The sequence below is a fragment of the Euprymna scolopes genome, chromosome 34, assembly GCF_053919585.1.
Source record: "Euprymna scolopes isolate OS-2025 chromosome 34, ASM5391958v1, whole genome shotgun sequence".
Classification (NCBI taxonomy): domain Eukaryota; kingdom Metazoa; phylum Mollusca; class Cephalopoda; order Sepiida; family Sepiolidae; genus Euprymna; species Euprymna scolopes.
Genome location: NC_136515.1, coordinates 38,179,581 through 38,198,845, shown reverse-complemented (window position 1 = coordinate 38,198,845; position 19,265 = coordinate 38,179,581). Strand labels below are relative to the sequence as shown.

Below are 19,265 nucleotides of genomic sequence, written 5' to 3'. Positions count from 1 at the left end.
TGTGAGTTTATTGATTGGTGTGTTTGTAATGAAATAATCAACTTAGACAATATATCAGTTATTATTTTCGTAAGGTTGGTGCGATAATGTGGATTAAAATTATGAAAAATGATTGTCGAATTTAGTAACATATTCATGAATCATGAAAAATGATGAAATTAATGAAATAATCAACCCAGACAATACATCAGTTATTATTTTTCGTAAGAGGAGTGACCATAATGTGGGTTGAAATTATTAAAAATGATTGTTGAAATTAGTAACATATCCAAGAATTTGGGAAAATAATGAAATGTGAGTTAATTGATCGGTGTGTTTGTAATGAAATAATAAGCCCAGACAATTTATCAGTTTCTGTAGGTGGTCAACAATATTTTTCTGAATTTTCAATGTAAACTCTGGGGAATGACGTCACAGTTGTAGTGGTGAGTAGAAAGACACATGATTATGTTGCTTTTTAACGTGCTCTTGAGTTCTCTATGAATTAACAAACCTTCAGTTTTGGGGTGGGGCTGGAGAGAGTAATGTCCATTTTGGGGTCACTATGCAATCTCCCACAATGTCATATTCCAAAAATATGGAATAACTATGGAATCATATTCCGGAAATGACATCGTTTCTCTTACTAATATGTTGTTGGTGGTTGTGGTAGTAAGGGGAGAGAGAACTATATTAATATGGAAAATTGTGGTAAAGTAAAAGTTTGCTTATAATCATTCGCGCCAATGCATTAATGTAATTATTTGGAAAACCTGCTAAGTTATGGTCAAGAAATATCATTTCACTTAAAATGATGGTGTCAGTAGTAGGGAGGAAAAGAACACAGTAATGTGAAATTTTGTAGTGAAGCAAGGGTTACCTAATCACAAAGCTTCTCAACATATTTGTTTAACTGTTTGTAAAGCCTGCTGAGTAATCTTCCGAAAATGACGTCTTTTTACCAAAAGTGGGTAAAAAATGAAACTGAGTAATGTGGAATTTGATAATGAAGCAAGGGTTGTCTAATCACCTAACTGTGGCAATGCATTTATGCATTAATTTTAAAATCCTGGTGAGACATCTTCCAAAAATGACATAATTTTTCTTACAATAATAGTGCCGATAGTGAGGAAAGAAAAACGCAGTAGTGTTGAAATTTATGGTGAAACAAGGGTTGTGAACTCATTAACCAACACAATGTATTTTTGTATTCTAGAAGTGTAAGCCATTTTTAGTTTCAGAAAAGTTTCAGATGATTTGCTGTTACACACAAGTCCTGGGAGGTGACTTGTTTGTAGTAGATAGTTCCACAGAACAAAATATTCTTACCGTGTCGAAACCCGGGAAAAGAACATGTGAAATTGCTCCAGAAAAGGTTTAATATTTATGAAGCAATTCTGGTTTCTGATTGGTTGGTAGCAGAACGTGAATTAATTTGATTCGTCAGTTCTTAGCAGCATCGTTTATAAATAGAATCGTCCGACTGTGTGGGATCATACCCCATTAGAATCCAGAATATTGCAACATCCTCCCTATTTTTTTATAATTGGGAAGTCCCTTGTGTTTGTTCTGCTCAAAAATAAATATATATTTTTATATTTACTTATTATTTTCATTTTTAATGGTGTTCAAATGTCAAAAAGGAAAATTACAAAGATTTTTTTTTTTTTTTTTTTTTTAAGCAAAAGTATTAGTTACGCATTAGTAGGTTAAAGTGTTAATACAAATAAAATGGATACAGTTTAACGTCTTGTCCAGGACTATTTTTTTTTTTTTTTTTTTTTTTTTTATATATAGAAATCTATATACTCTGAGCATTACCCTAGGGGTTTCCGCTGATATTCATGCAAAAAAGTAAGAACCTTCTCATAAGTGGAACTTCACTGGTCTGTATTTTTAATATATAGAAATCTATATACATACAGGGCAGTGAAAGAAAAAAAAATTATTCAGTCGAATTCACCAACAAGTTTTGAGAAAAAACGTTGTAGCTTTATCCGTGTCGCCGGTTTCGTAAATACATCAGTGATATTTTGTTCTGATGATATAATTCAAAATAATGGATTCCTTTTTTATCTCGTTTTTTTATGAAATGGTATTTTATATCTATATACTTAGATCTTTGGTTGATTATCATGTTCTGTGCTAAGACTATACTGGCTTGATTATCACAATTAATTACTACGGGGCTTGTAATCAATTCTGGCTCTAAAATAGTCTTCAGGATATTTTTAAGGTAGAGTGCTTCCTGGGTCGTGTGTGTGAGCGCGATAAATTCTGCTTCACACATAGAGAGAGATACAATCTGTTGCTTTTTAGATTTCCATGAAATAATAGGCTCATTTTCTGAGAGTCTGAAACAATATCCAGAGACACTCTTGCGATCCTCATCGTTTGCCCAGTCTGAATCCGAAAAACCTAATTTTAGGGGATTTCTTGATTTTCTAAATACTAACTTCTGTTCTTTGGTTCCTTTTAAATAACGTAGGACTTGTTTAGCTCTGTTTAAATCCTTCATTGTCGGTCGTGATAATTTTTGTGACAGTTTTGTTACTGTATAGCATATGTCGGGCCTGGTTGTAGTCATTAAATATGACTACCTATAATTTCGCGATATTGTGTGTCATTTATTATTTCAGATTCTGTGTGTATATTTTTATTAATATCATTTTCGACTGGTGTAGAGCGTTTCTTGCACTCTCCCATTCCAAATTTTAATAGTATTTTGTCGATGTATCTCGATTGAGTCATCGTAACAAGTCCTTTGCTTTGAGTAAATTCTATCCCCAGAAACCAGGATATTTTGCCAAATCGGTCATTTTGAATCTTTTACTTAATTTGTTCTTAACATCAATTAACATTATGTCACAATTTGATGCTATTAAAATATCGACCCACAAAACCAAAATCAGTAGTTTATCGTCTTTGTGTTGGGTATATAAATAGGGGTCTACAGCGCATTGTCTAAATTGTTGTTTAATAATATAATCATCGAATACTGTGTTCCAACACTGAGCACTCTGCTTTAGACCATATAATGACTTGTTAAGTCGCCACACACTATTTTTAGTTTTCATTATAAATCCCTCTGGAGGGGGTAATATAAATTTCTAAACAGTCTATTTGGGCATTCAAATAAGCATTTTTTACGTCCATTTGATGGATGTTTAGGTCATAGTGTGATGCGACTTGCATTAAAACTCTGATTGTCGTTAGGTTTGTGGTCGGCGAAAACATAGAAAAGTATTCTTTACCGTAAATCTGAGAGCACCCCTTAGCAACAAATCTTGCTTTGTACTGTTCTACGCCTGATGCTGTACTCTTTTTTGTAAAGACCCATCTTGTAGAAATAACATGTTTATCTCTTGGCAGAGACACTACCGTATAGGTATCATTTTCGGTTAAGGCATCTATTTCTTTTTTCATGGCAATTTTCCATTCATCACAATGTTCTGAATTAATTGCTTCGTTGAAGCTTTTTGGCGCATTTTCCATTGAATAGCAATAGTCGATTTGATAATCCTTTATATTGTCGACCACAAAAAAATCGAGTCGCCTTTTATTTCTTTTGGGATATCTTTCGACTTTATCATCATCATCATCATCATGGACACTCGTCTCCGTCATTTTTATTGTTTTCGTTTGTTCTAATTATTTGAGGTAATATAATTTCATCCTCTTCATATGATGGGTTTTCGTCTGTAAAATTAAACGTGTCTGTGAATTTTACACACCGGATTCTTTTTATTTTATTTTTTTCGGGAAAAAATATTAAATTGGCTGGACTGTTTTTATCGTATCCAAGAAATATACCTCTGTCGGCTTTAATATTCAATTTACTCTCTTTTTCTATATATGCGAAGCAAGTTCAACCAAATATATGCATTCTGCTTAAATTTGTTTTTTTACCACAAAAAGATTCATATGGAGTTTAAGTTTACTGATTAAAGGCGATAAATTATAGAAGCCATTACATCATTTACTTGAGTTAGTTTATAATGAGTGCTGATTCAAGATATCTTCGCCAACATTTATTTAAAATGAATATAATTAATTGTTTAAAGTTAAAAGAATGATCATGTAATGCATGAGAGAATAATTGTTTTGTATCTCTTATGTTCATTAAGCCTTTTCTTTAGTTATCGTTGAGTTTCACTAAGTGATATCAGATATATATTAGTGAAACTCAATGAAAACTAAAGAAAAGACGTGAACATGAAAGAGATATAAAAATAAAATGACAATCCTTTGAGTGTGAGTGTGTATATATATATATATATATATATATATATATATATATATATATATATATATCTTTTAAAAGTCCAAAAATCGTATACAGAAAAATAAGACAAAAGACAATACTCACATTGGATTCACAAAATGCAGTTCCAGTAAAGAAACCACGAGGTTATTAGATGCCATCTTTTGAATGGAGATAGGAAAAAGTATGTATAAATACTGAAATATTATATCATGAAATAGCCCTAAGTGAATAAAGAGTTATAAAATGATGAAAAAAAAAATAATGAAGCAATGATACAAAAATAATCATGAAAGAAATCATTTCAAAAAACGATTATAAAATACATCATTTAAAAAATTCAGTACAGACCCGACTATAGAAGGCCAGATAAGAACAAAAAAAAACTTGGATTTATAAGACCAAAAAAACAATCATTATCACCCTTGGGGACTCGTGGGATATTGAATAGTATTTTTTTTTTTTTTTTAATTTATTTTTTTTTTTTTATAGCCCTTCAGGGCCTGTAGCACAGTGGATAGAGGTGTTGAGTCTTTACGGTTCCAGGTGAGTATTGTCAATCTTACCCAAAGCTGGCCAGATGATTAGTTGGCCAAAACGTACTAAGCTGACAACTACTATGGAAGGCAGTAATTACTGAGGATACTGTTAAGAGACTCAGCATTCTTATCTTGCCGCGGTTGACCACCTGACAGAACAGAAGAATAGTTGGCTGAAACGTTGTGAAACAACTATGAAGATGAGGATAATAGTCCACAAATGAACAAATAAATATACAAATTACTCATTTCAAAGGAATTCCAATAAGAAAATAACGTTTCTATTACTTTTGCTCATGCGTAAATTCATTCATAGCTTTAAGTTGTTTAATTTTAAATCTTATGTATCTGTTGATAGCTGAAAAGGTAGGAAACCTTTTTAAATGTTTTAGTTTAGTTTCTAGTTGATGGCATCCAGGTCATTTTTTAATATATTTTGAAATCAGTACTATATATTAGGTACAATATTAAGTTTTGAGACATTATGTTGAACAAAGATGGCGGCGTAGTTCAGATCAGTAACCAAGATGGCGACCAAGAATCAAATGCGGTCCGTGGCGTAGTAAACGGCGAACTGATTGAATCCAAAATTCGACAATTTTTATAATAATTTTGGGACGTTTTCATTGGTTGTTTAGCACAGCCGCTGGTTATAAAAATGATTGGCGAATCCATTTGTCTCATACCCCCATTAGAAGTCTTTTGACTCTTTGCTGTGTGTTATATTATAAGCGATTTCTCCTTTCTGTCTCTTTTCCTTTTATTTTTCATCAATGCTGGATTTTTTTTTTTTTTTTTTGTGCGACACTTGATTTTCCTGCTTTTCTACTGTTATTTTTTAACAGTTTTTGGACTTTCCGTTTAACTGTTTTTTAAACGGTCCGGCTATGGCCGCTTCTGTGAGCCAGATGCCTGTTGTCGTCACTATGGAGACGGAGAACGTTGCAGCCACTACACCAAACCCGTGGACTAAACCCCCGAAAGTAGACATTAACGTTACTCAATTCATTGAGAAGGCAAAACAATGCCTAGATCAAGTCACTGATACAAAACAATTTGTTAACATCCCGAAATTGGAGGAAATAAGGAAAAGGTGCCTAACACTATTCGTGGTAGACAGGAAGACCAAAAAAGTGATAAGAGCAACGGTAGACATCATAAACCTTTTGGCAACCGCAGGACTCAGACCCGTAAGGCTTACAATACATGGAGTGCACTCTTTAACTCATCACAAGAGTGCCTCACTATTTCCCAAAAGGAAATAATTACTCAGCAATACATTCTGAGGACGGAATACTTAGGGAAACGACGCACGACAGTCTCAGTCTTCCATGTACCACACTACATAGATGGCGAACACCTCGGCGCCTTTTTCCTGAAGTTTGGTGAAATGGTTCACATAGAAGTTGATGAATTCCACGGTGTCTGGTCATTTGACATACTTTTGAACAAGGAAGATTTCATAAACATCCCCTTCTTCCTTGAGTGGGCGAAGAAAAGTTGCCCATCATAGTGGCCGGTAGGCGACCTACCTGCTGGAACTGCAGTGAGATCAGACACCTTATGTCAGAATGTACACTCAAAAAGCTTACACCTAACGCGAAGAAGATAATCGGCCAGCACTTGGGAACTAAAACATCACAAAATGTTCCCAATCAACCCACCATCGAAGTGACCCAAAACGATGAGACCCTCAGAGGAGAACCCTGGCAGATCGCCCCTGGAAAAATATCCCTTGATCAAATGAGAGAGGAAGCAATGCTCCAAAACGACCCCCGGAAAAGATAAATACATTGAGATAGTAAACCTAAAAAAGAAACTGGACTCAAAACGACAAATACCCCAATCCCCATGCAAGTCACCTCAATGAAAAAAAAGTCCCAGACTCATCACTAACCCCATCACGCAGTCCCCCACAACATCCAAAACTCCTTCCCCTTTCAAAATGCCTCCTCCAGTCACAACTCCTGTCCCCCCAAAAATGCCAAAACTAATACCACTAAGTCCTCTTAAAAAACATAAATCCTCCTCTCCTGTACTAGCCACCTCTAAGTCCCCTCACAATACTCCTCCTGTATCTCCAGAAAAAAACCCTACTAACCCTACTAACACATACACTGCCATGGACACTACCCCCTCACCTGAACAAAAAAAAAAGACCCTCTACCTCCCTGGAAAAGACATCTGTATATTAAATTCAACAGCCATCAATAACAACAAAAACTTTAAAGGTGCAGGCCTTAGCAAACTAATTGAGTTCAGGGAGGTAGGGGGGAAGCTAATAGACATCCCCACCAACTTCCCCAAAGCAAAACGCGTACTAACCGTCATCAGAAAAAAAGAAGCAAAAGATTTATGGCAAATGCTGGAGGAGGCAAATAAGGCATTCAATCTTTCCCCTCCCCTAGCTATAAAGACTCAGATATCAAAAACCTTAAGAAATGTTGTGTTGGGAGGGTCCCGGTAAAAATGCATCCCCTCCTTGTATAGGATAGCCAAACTAACCTATCCTCTGCATGTCGGCGGTATCTCTCGTGATGGACTCCTCGATACTGCAATGGGTACCTATTCTCTCACAAGAGCTGTCGGCATGCTCACGACCGCGATGTTCGTTTCTGATTCTCAACCCTAAGGCACAATCATTGATCTCAAGCTTGCTAGTGTGAATGGCGCTTGAGTTTGGACCTGCAGCACCTCGGAGTGGATATTTGCTGTGTGCAGGAAACCCATTTTATTCCTGGCGACCATTTACGTGTGCTGTCTAAGACTTTTAGGGATTACTCAGCATACTTTAATTCTCACTCTAGAGGGGTTTCCTGGCTAGTTAAAAGGTCCCTAGATGCGTTGTGTGACCTGTGCTATATGGATCCGGAGGGAAGACTATGTTTTGGATGTTACCATAAAGGTCAGGGCATTTCGTCTTATTGGGGTTTATGCGCCCAATAGCCACGTTGAGCTGGCTGCCTTTTTTCGGCAAATCGAGCAGTTCATGGATACTTCTCAAACGGTTATCTTAGCGGGAGACTGAAACGCGGTCCTGGATCCCGAGTTAGATCGATTTGGGTTACCTTCTAGGGGAACTAACAGATCGAGATGCTGTTTTATTTCGTGAATTTGTGGATAAGTTTGATCTTATCGACAAATTCCGAAATGAAAAGCCCCGTGACTTAGTGTGAGCTTGGACAGGTAGACGCGGCTCTGGTCCGGTACAGCTCTCGAGCTATATCGACCAGTTCTTAGTTAGGAGAGTCGATGTAGGAGTATTGAATTGTCCAAGTTTCCACAATATAGTTTACTCGGTTCACAGGCTTGTCCGTGTACGAGTAAACTTAGATAGACCTAAGCATAGATGGAAGCTCAACACGTCATTATGCGATGTGAAGGGCTTCCGTGAAGGGCTATTACTAACCCTACAGCGGGAATTGACGGGAGCAATTATTGGAAATAAGTAGTGGATAAAAATTAAGGAAGCCATTAGGTCCTTTCCTGCCAACTTTAGCAAAAGACTCAACCTAGATTCTAGGGCAGCTAAAGCGACACTAGAGTCTAGATTAGATCGGGCGGTAGAGGAGGGGGATAGTGCTAGTGTTAATTTAATTAAGGCTCAGCTTGCCTCCCTTACTGAAAAGGAGCACCTAGCTTTAGTGATTAGGACTAGGTTAAAAAGAATGCCCCAGGAAGCAACAAACATGGCCGCTGAACAGCGTGCAGAGGAGCTTAGGCAAGCGGCTGATAGGCACATCGCTCGTGTCACATTGCTGGATGGGCATAGCGTGACCACAAACCAGGGTGTGCTGGAGGCGTTTAGATCTCATTTCCAGGAGCTTTTTTCATGGAACCCGGTCTGTCATTAGAACAGTTCGACACCTATTTGGCTGACTTTTCTCGTCTTTCGATGACCGAAGCGGCTAGGTGCAAAGGTGGCATAACGGAGGATGAAGTCATTGAAGCCTTAAAGCGGGTCGGCCTTAATAGGTCACCGGGGATCGATGGTCTGCTCTACGAAGTGTATTTGAGGTTGTCACACATCTTGTCCCTTTGCTGACGGTTTTATTTAACTCATGGTTTAGGAACGGCTCAATCCCCAAGTACTTTACCAGGGGTGTGATAAAACTTGTTCGTAAAAGCAAAGATGGTGGGGATGGGTTAGGTAATTTCAGGCCCTTAACGATGCTTAACACAGAGTTAAAGATTTTGGCCAAGATTCTCGCAAATCGTCTGCAGCTTCTCCTGGCTCGTCTTGTTAGCCCCGAGCAAACGTGTGCCGTGAAGGGCAGGACAATCCAGGATAACTGCACACGATACGCCTGATGATAGAAAAAGTCGACACTGAGGCCGCGCTAATCAATTTAGATCAGTCCAAAGCCTTCAATAGGGTTGACCATCGGTACTTGGGGGCTGTTTTATCGGCGGCCGGTTTTGGCCTGCAATTTCGCTCGTGGGTTCATCTTCTCTATGCTAACCTCGCGGTGATGGTAGAAGTAAATGGGAAGAGGTCGAGACCCTTCAGTTTGTCACGTTCAATTCGTCAAGGGTGCCCGTTATCACCCATGCTATATGTGCTTGCGATAGAGCCATTTCTGCGCAGGTTAAGGGTGAATCCGGTCCTACGCGGAATCACTTTGCCAGGTGCGGATGCCCAAGTAAAGTACTCCACCTATGCCGATGACGTAACTGTGCTTGTAACGAGCAGTGCTGAGATTAGTGTCGTCAGTGTAGAAATCAGATTGTATGAAACGGTAACAGGGGCCAAAATAAACTGCGACAAGTCTTCGGGTTTGCACATCGGTGCCTGGAGGGGTATGCCCCTTCAGGGGCCCTTTAGTTGGAGTGACGGGCCTTGCAAGATACTCGGTGTCTGGTTTGGTCCTAACCTCTAGCTGGAGAAAATTGGTCGGTGGTTCTGAAAGCGGTTCGATCCGCAGACTGTATCGAACACGTCAAGTTTGGGGAAATTTTGGGAAAATGAGTTTAAACTAAAAAACTATATAAAATACTGTTAGGAACTCGCTCAATATATGTTACCATGACGTAGGCTGGCATGGTGGTTTTAAACTTTTGCTCGATACAGGTGACTACTTTTAAAAGTCCCTTTTAGTGATTACCTGGTTTGAGGATATTTGTACAACTAAACGGCAAATCTGCTCCAAAAAATCCGGTATTATTTTACTTTAAGGCCCGTTTCACGTACGTATATAACAAAATATTTTATTGTAGATTTCGGTGGGCTAAAAACGAATCTGCAAACCGTTTCTGTAGCAAAAAGAAAGTTTTCATGATATTCATGAAATTACTTTTTCGAAAAGTGGGTGATCACTTTTCAAAGTAAATTTAACTTAGAATGAGCACCCACTTTCTGGCCACTTGAGAGAGGAGCATTTTTCTGTGTGTTTCTTGGCTAAAAAGTTTTTTGTTTGATTTCTTTTGCATGGTAATAACCCTGAACTCTGGGACTATTTTCCATTTCACAGCCGTAGCCTTTGTTTACGCTATGCGTGAGCATAAACGAAAGCTGTTTAGCCAATAAACATGGGAAAAAATCCGCCCCTCTCTCAGGTGGCTAGAAAGTGGGTGCTCATTTTAAGTTAAATTTACATGAAAAAGTGATCGCCACTTTTCGAAAAAGTAATTTCTTCATATTATAAAAACTATTTTTTTTGCGACGGAAACGGTTTGCAGATTCGTTTTTAGCACACCAAAATCTACAAAAAAAATTTTGTTATATACGAACGTGAGACGCACGGCCCTTAATGGAAAATTATATCAAAAATCCGGGGGGAAATAGTTTTCAATAAAAACAGCAAATGAATTCGATAGAAAAAAAAATGGATGCTATTTTTTTTTTTTTTTTTCTTGCTAAAAAGTTTTTTGTTTGATTTCTTTTGCATGGTAATAACCCCTGAACTCTGGCACTATTTTCTATTTCACAGACGTAGCCTTTGTTAATGCTACGCGTGAGCATAAACGAAAACTGTTAAATATACACTCGCGTACCAAACTGCCTTGTTAAAAAACCTTTAAGCCAATAAGCACGAAAATAAATGCCCCTTTCTCAGGTGGCCAGAAAGTGGGTGCTCATTTTAAGTTAAATTTACATGGAAAAGTGATCACCCAGTTTTCGAAAAAATTTCTTCAGATCATGAAAACTATTTTGGTACTCCTTGGGCGTTGAGTTCCATGGCGACCTGCAGAATTATTTAATGTTCGTTCCCTTAGTCCCCCCCCCCCTAGTCAAGGCTAACGCATGCGCACATAACATTTTTTATTTATTTACTTAGGTGGCGGAGTTTCTATATGGATAGGTTTTTTGAAATTTTGATTGAAAAAAATTGAAAAAAAAAAAAAATCATTTCAACATTTGAAAGGGGTACTCACTTTTTCGATTTACCATGTTCTGGTAAATCGGTCACTCATTTTTTTTTTTTTTTTTTTTTTAATACGGAAGTGTCTTCAATATAAAGATATAAAATGGTTGCATGTTGACGAAGCAATGTATCGGGAGGCGTACGGGATGGAAAATTATTGGTAAATTTTTAGATTAGGTCCACCTCCTCAATTTTCTTTTAAATGACGACTTGTAATGGTTTTCGACTATGCTGAATACGAAAATCGCATTGAAATTTTGCAGAAATAAGTAGTTATCAAGATATAAAAAGTTGTATTATGCATTGTAATCTTTGGCGGCCATCTTTTTTATGCGCGTGTATTTGTTTATGGCGCGAGCGCACATAAAAAGATGGCCACCAAAGAATACAATGCATAATACAACTTTTATATCTTGATAACTACTTATTTCCACAAAATTTCAATGCAATTTCCGTGTTCAGCATATTCGGAAACCTATAAATGTCGTCATTTAAAAAAAAATTGTGGAGGTGGACCTAATCTAAAAAAATACCAAATTATTAAACATTTCTCCAGCATATTAGTGAAATTTATAATACTTTGAAAAAACTTTAAAAAAAAAACAAAAGTTTTGAAAAAAAACAAAAACTCACCTTTCATAAAAACAGATAAATTATTGTAAAGAAACACCAACTCACCTTTCATAAAAACAATTTAAAAATAAAAAAAAACACCCACAAACTGACTTTTAACTAAATAAGTAAAAAAAAAAAATTAAAACAACTCGAGACTTTATTTTCATAAAAACAATAAAAAGTCATGTTCAATCTATTTTTTTTTCTTTGAGAAACAAATATATTTCTGACTTATAAATGCGGTAGAGGTTCATATTAGTTTTACTTTCTATGGTTTTGATATACCGCGTTTTTATTGGTTACAAAATGGGTGATTGATTTATCAAAATGTTGTAACTAAAAAGTGAGCACCACTTTCAAATGTTGAATAATGATTTTTTATTTTTTAATTTTTTTTTTTTTTAATAATCTGTTTAGTGTCCAATCAATAATAATCCAGTGAAAAAAATTCCAAAAACCTTTAAGTATAGAAATTACGCATGGGAGTGATGGTTGTACAACTACGCCACTTACGTCGACTTTCGCACTTTTACAAACATTATTTACGTTAACTCTTTTCATAAATAATTTAAAAAAAAAAAAGTAACTAAACCATTTATTGATAATTTGTCACATGTACAAACATTTATTTATTTACGAGGAGGTTGATTGCTCAGCAACCGAAAAGGCTAACATGCTTGCCAGTCGGTTTGCCTCCAACTCCACACTGGACCCTCCCAACCACCCCCTACCTCAATTTCCTATGCGGACAGACGCCACGCTAGACGATCTGAAAATCACCCCTGCTCAGGTGTATGCTATCATAAAAAACCTTGACACTTTAAAAGCATGTGGACCCGACCTCATCCCAGCTGTGCTATTAAAAAAGTGCTCAGCCGAAGTAGCTCCAGTTCTCTCCAAACTCTACAACAAATGCCTTAATGAATCTTGCTTTCCGGGCTGTTGGAAAACTGCTTCTGTGGTACCAGTATTCAAGAATTCTGGCGAAAGAACTGACCCATTAAATTATCGCCCTATTAGCCTCCTCCCACTTTTTGCCAAAATATTTGAGACCTTAATTAACCATGCTCTAGTCCAGCACCTTACAGATGCTAAACTTCTGACCGACCAACAATATGGATTTAGACAAGCCCGTTCCACAGCAGACATCCTCACTGTAATCTCTGAACGCATATACCATTCACTGGACAAAGCGGGAGAGGACAGAGCGGTAGCTCTAGATATATCTAAGGCTTTTGACAGGGTATGGCATGAGGGTCTCCTCAGGAAGATTAGATCATACGGTATCACTGGTAGAATACTTAACATAATTAAATCCTTCTTAGATAAGAGAAAAATCCTGGTTGTCCTCGACGGTCGTACATCTAAACAATATGATATAAATGCGGGAGTGCCCCAGGGATCTATCCTTGGACCTCTACTGTTCCTGATATTCATAAATGACCTCACCGACAAAATTGCCTCTGAGGTGGGTATATATGCTGATGACACCACACTCTATAGCAGGCACGACAGGAAAACAAATGAACATATATCTAAAGTAATGGCAGAAACACTAGAGGATGACCTCCAATAAGTAGTGGAATGGGGACAAAAATGGATGGTCACGTTCAATGCCGCCAAGACTAAACTGGTTTCATTCAATAATTACAAGAAACCTTCTCTACCACCTATAGCAATGGCCAACGACTCTTTATCTGAGAGTACATCTTTCAAGCTCCTTGGCCTAACGTTCACAGGAAACATGAGCTGGAACAATTACATCGAGGGCATTGCCAGGAAGGTAGGCTCTCTCTACCGCGCTAGAAAACTACTAACACCCGAAAGTATCCTGTACCTCTATAAGGCCACCATTCGCCCATGTATGGAGTATTGCTGTCATATTTGGGTTGGTGCATCGGCTACTAGTCTCTCGCTCCTTGACAGGGTTCAAAAGAGAGTCGCAAATCTGATAGGCCATAAACTGGCATCTAAGCTTCAGCCTCTGTCCCATCGACGAAACGTTGCATCCCTCCGCCTGTTCTACAAGTATTTTAATGGTAAATGCTCTGATGAACTGCAAGCACTTGTGCCCCCACGACGTGAACACCCTCGACATACCCGACAAGATGCAAAATCCCACCCCCACACTGTAGAGATCCCTAGATGTAAAAGATCTTTCTACTCCAGTAGTTTCTTCCCCAGAACTGCTAGACTTTGGAATTCCATTCCAGATCACTGCTTCCCCAACTGTACTGACATGCATAAGTTCAAGTGCAACGTGAACCAACATCTTGCTGCCCAAATCCCTACATAGTACCCCAGTAGATGTTTCCCCTGATAGTAGCCCCCTACACCAAAGTGGCAATGTGCCTTGTTTGGGGTGAAAATGTAATAAAAAAAAAAAAATTAAAAAAAACGTAGGCTTAACTATTTTCATGAATAAGAAAAGTTTTGCTCTTTAAGAATAATAAAAGGAAAAAGTTACTAAACATTTATAAAAGGAAAAAATAATTTCTCACATACTTCTTTTCATGAAGGCCAGAGGAATAGTTGACCGAAAAGTCGTGAAACAACAACTAATAAAGATGAGAATAATAATAAATAAAAATGGTGCTAAGGCAGAGTGATCCGCGCTATTTTTTAAATCGTATTTCCATGTTTAATTAAAGTTTTACAATATGTTTTATTATTCAATTGTAAGGTTAAAGTACAGAATAGGTACAAAACACCCTCCCCTCCCCATGTAAAGAATGTTTTTTTAAATAATAACATTATTTCAGCACGGATCACTCTCTGCATGAGTATCATAAAAATTAATACAAATAATACTTATCTCAATAAGTGAAAGGCTCATTTCTACCAGAAATAAAATGGTGAACAATCTCACAGCTACGAAAAATATTTTTATTTAGTTTAATATTTTTATAATTCGCAATGTTAAATTATTTTAATAACATGCAAACATTCCTTGGCTTTAAAAATAGAATTTCTGAAAATTTCAATTAAATTGGTAATGTAAAATTATGGTTCTATAGACTTTGAACGAACCAAGAATTACATTTTTATATATATAGATTAGATTCCAAAAAGTTTGGTTATAAAATGTCTTAATTTTATTCTTTTTATAGGTTTAGTGAAAATGTCGGCTATATTATTCTCAGACGTCACATAAGAGTAATAGATTTTTTTCTTATTTCATCCCTTATAAAATGATATCTGATATCAATATGCTTCGACCTTTGATGAATCATAGAATTATTTGCTAATAAGATACTGCTCTGATTATCACAATGAATTACTATAGGTTTTTTACTTAGATCTGGTTTTAAAATAGATTTTAGAAGGGTGTTCAGAAAAATTGCCTCCTGTGCAGAATGAGTAAGAGCCACATATTCTGCTTCACAAGTAGAAAGGGCAACAATTTGTTGCTTTTTAGTTTTCCAAGAGATCATAGGTCCAGTCTTTGACAGTCTAAAACAATACCCCGCTATACTCTTTCTATCCTCAGAGTTAGCCCAATCTGAATCCGAAAAGCCTTCTAAATTTAGAGGATATGTAGATTTTTTAAATCTTAAAGATTGTTCCTTGGTTCCTTTTAGGTAACGAAGGATTTGTTTTGCACGATTAAGGTCTTTAATTGTCGGTTTCGATAAGTTTTGAGATAGCTTTGTTACACTGTAACATATGTCAGGCCTTGTTGCGGTCATCAAGTAGATGAGGCTCCCTACCTTTTCCCTGTATATTCAGTTATCTATGAATTTTGTTTCGGTCCCTATATTTTTATTTATGCCCATTTCGACAGGAGTTGAACGCGGCTTACAATCTTGCATTCCGAACTTGAGCAGAATTTTTTCAATGTATCGTCATTGGTTCATAGTTATAGTTTCATTTTCACAGGTAAATCAATAATTTATTACCTACATTTTTGGTATACATGCACGCATCTACGGGACATTGTTTGAATTCCTGTTCTATTAAATAATTATGGAGTGTTAAATTCCAATTGTGTGCACTTTGTTTTAGTCCATATAACGATTTATTTAATTTCCACCCCCAATTTTTATTTTTCATTTTAAATCCCTCTGGAAGGTAAATGTAGATTTCACAGTCAATCGGAGCATTTAAGTAAGCATTTTTTACATCCATTTGATGTATTTTTAAATTGTATTGAGTGGCAAGTTGTAATAACATTCTAATTGTCGTTAAATTTGTCGTTGGTGAAAATGTTGCACAATATTCCACTCCAGGAATTTGTGAGAAACCTTTCGCCACAAATCTTGCTTTCAAAGTTTCACTGCCAGAAGCTGTGATTTTTTTAAAAAAACCAGCATGAACAAATTATTTTTTTATCTGTTGGTTTTGCCACTATTTCGCATGTGTTATTTTCAGATAAAGCTTTCAATTCGGATACCATAGCTTGTTCCCATTCTTGGTGATTTTCTGAATTAATCACCTCATAACTTCCCGGTGCGCTGTTCAACGAATAACAGTAATCCATGGCGTAATCTTGTATCTTTTCAATTTGTAAGAAGTCTGGCCTTTTTTGCTCCCTTATTGGGTATCGACGTATCTGGTTAATATTTTCGTCAGAAGTTCTACTGTAATTGTCGTCATTAATATTTTCATTGTGATCGATTAAAATGCTAGGCGATATTTCACGTTTTTCATTCACTGGATCGCCATTTTTTAAATTTAATGTATCATTGAATTTTACACATCCAACCCTTTTTATGGCATTTTGAGCTGCAAAGTAGATTAAGTATGCCGGACTATTTTTATCATAACCTACGAAAGTACCTTTTTCGCTTTTACTATTTAGTTTGCTGGTGTTTTCTATAAATGCAAAACAATCAGAACCAAATAGATGCATTCTGTTCATTTTAGGTTTTACACCGCAAAACGCTTCATACAGCGTTTTTTCTAGCCTCTTATTGAACGATCTATTTCTGATATATGCTGCTGCCATTAAAGCATATGCCCATAAACTATGCGCTAATTTTGATTCGATAAGTAGGCATCTTGTCATCTCAAAAAGGGTTTGCCATGCCCTTTCAGCTGTGCCATTTTGGAAGGGGGAGTACGGCGCCGATTTCTCATGTTTAATACGGTGATTAATTACTAGAAGTTCAAAGTCTTTACTAGTAAATTCAGTCCCATTGTCTGAGCGAATACATTTTACTGAACTGTACGGGGCAACGTCAGCTAAATATTTCTTAGTGGCGAGGATAGTGTCGAATTTGTTGAAAATAAACCATAATTAAACCGGAAAAATCATCAATAAAGTTCAAAACGTTTCTCCCCATCGGGCTGATCGGACCTGCTAAGTCACAATGCACAAATGAGAGAATTTTCGTAGCTTTTTTGTCTAGTGTTCGGTTTATATATTTTGTCATTTTCCCCTGTGCACACACATCACAATTTGGGAGATCGTCGGAAGGTATTATTTTCATGCCTTCGACTACATTTGGTAATTTTTTAATATCAGCTGTATTGCAGTGTCCTAGAATTTTATACCGGGTTTCCAAGTCGTGACAGGCAGTTTTGAGGGAACCATACTTTTTAAATAATATAGTCGGCCATTTTCTGTAATGTCAAATACAGTTCCATTGGGGTATGTCAATTTTGATGTATTTTGGCCAAATTGTATATTCGCGCCTTGTTTAATTGCAGCCTGCACGGAAAATATGTCTTGCTTAAATGTAGGTATGAACAGAGCATTTTTTTAGAATACAGTTACAGATTTCGCCTTTATTATTTTTTTAGGTATATTTTAGCATCACCTCTTTTCAAGACTATATCATTTATTTGACTACCTTCGGCAAGTTCGACAAAATGACTTTGAGGATTAAAGTTTGAATCAAAATTAATAAAATCAGATTCCTTGGTGATAACGTGCGCTATAGCACCACAGTCTACAAGGAGGTTTTTACCGTTTGTGGTATTGTCAAAGTTACATGTGAATAGAAATGTATGATCTTCCTCAAAGTTCTCAACGTTTTTTAAGGAGTCCATTTTAGAGCGTTTATATCGACATTGGAAACTTTTGTGGTTGGGTCGTCCACAATTATAGCAGATAATTTTATTCTTTTTCTTGGGAAAATTACTTTTGGAGAATACGTTGCGGTGAGGTGTGTAATTTGGTGGTGTCTGCTTTCGAGAAGCATTTTTGAACTTCATAATATTACTGGAGTTATTATTGTTCACGAGCATACGATTAGTCTCTTCGTAACTGCGCAATGCCACTTTAAATTCGCTGAAATTTATGGGTTTGTCTTTCTGAGTTATAACAGTTGTAAACGGTTTAAAATCGGCTGGAAGTCCCTTGAGGGTCATTGATATCAACAAGCTATCGCTTATTTCACCTGAGAGTTTTAAGGCATTGGCGGTTGTTTCTGCCCTTATAATGTAGTCGGTAATCGTTTCATCCTCGTTACGTTTCAAAGACGTTAATTCTGTATATAGGGATATTATTTTCAGTTTCCCTTTTGATAAATAATGTTCTCTTAATATGTTTAATGCTTTCCTCCCATCATCCAATGCGTCTCTTATAATCAGACAGACTTCTATTGTCTAAACATTGAATCAGTTCTGCAAAAACAGTTGCGTTTTTTTCGAGAAATTCGGGGTCGTTTGGATTCTCTGTTGGAGATTGTGTGACTTTGTGTAGTTTTCGAATCGTTGGATATCCCAGAAATTTTACCTGCCACAATTCGAATTTAGATTCAAATCCGTCAAAGAAAAGACGGTGGTTGGGCGCATAACCTGTTAAGTTTTGAGACATTGTGTTGAACAAAGATGGCGGCGTAGTTCAGATCAGTAACCAAAATGGTGACCAAGAATCAAATGCAATCCGTGACATAGGAAACGGCGAACTGATTGAATCCAAAATTCGACAATTTTTATAATAATTTTGGAACGTTTTCATTGGTTGTTTAGCACAGCCGTTGGTTATAAAAATGATTGGCGAATCCATTCGTCTCATACTCCCATTAGGAGTCAAAAACATTTTACAATAAAGAATTGACTCTGTAATAATAAATTCGAAATCTGCATTAAAATATAAATTAAAATATATTTAAGTATATTTTACGACCGGGCAAAGCTGGGCCCCCCCCCTCTGCTAGTCATAAAATAAATAATTTAAAAAAATAATCGCCCGATAAGCCCCTGAGAAATTCATCGCCCGATAAGCCCCTGAGAAATTCATCGCCAGATAAGCCCCTGAGAAATTCATCGCCAGATAAGCCCCTGAGAAATTCATCGCCAGATAAGCCCCTGAGAAATTCATCGCCAGATAAGCCCCTGAGAAATTCATCGCCAGATAAGCCATTAAAAATAAGGACTTTATAATTATTCTTGCAATCTAGCATAACATTACAACTTAAAGCTGACAGGTAAAGTGTGCATTAATTGTAGTTATTTTTTTATACCTTTGCTCAGAGTAATTCTTTTTCTATAAATTTGTTTGAGTGTTTACGTAAAGTCCATTGCTGCAACATCTCCAACTGTTGGGTATTCTTT

The 19,265-nt window shown here is 36.6% G+C and overlaps 1 protein-coding gene across 13 annotated transcripts in view; it reads left to right on the top strand.

Annotated features, from left to right (window-relative positions):
- The window catches only part of LOC145259180 (solute carrier family 4 member 11-like), a 533,927-nt gene that overhangs the window by 383,344 nt on the left and 131,318 nt on the right, over positions 1-19,265 (top strand). The gene's annotated exons all lie outside the window — the stretch shown is intronic.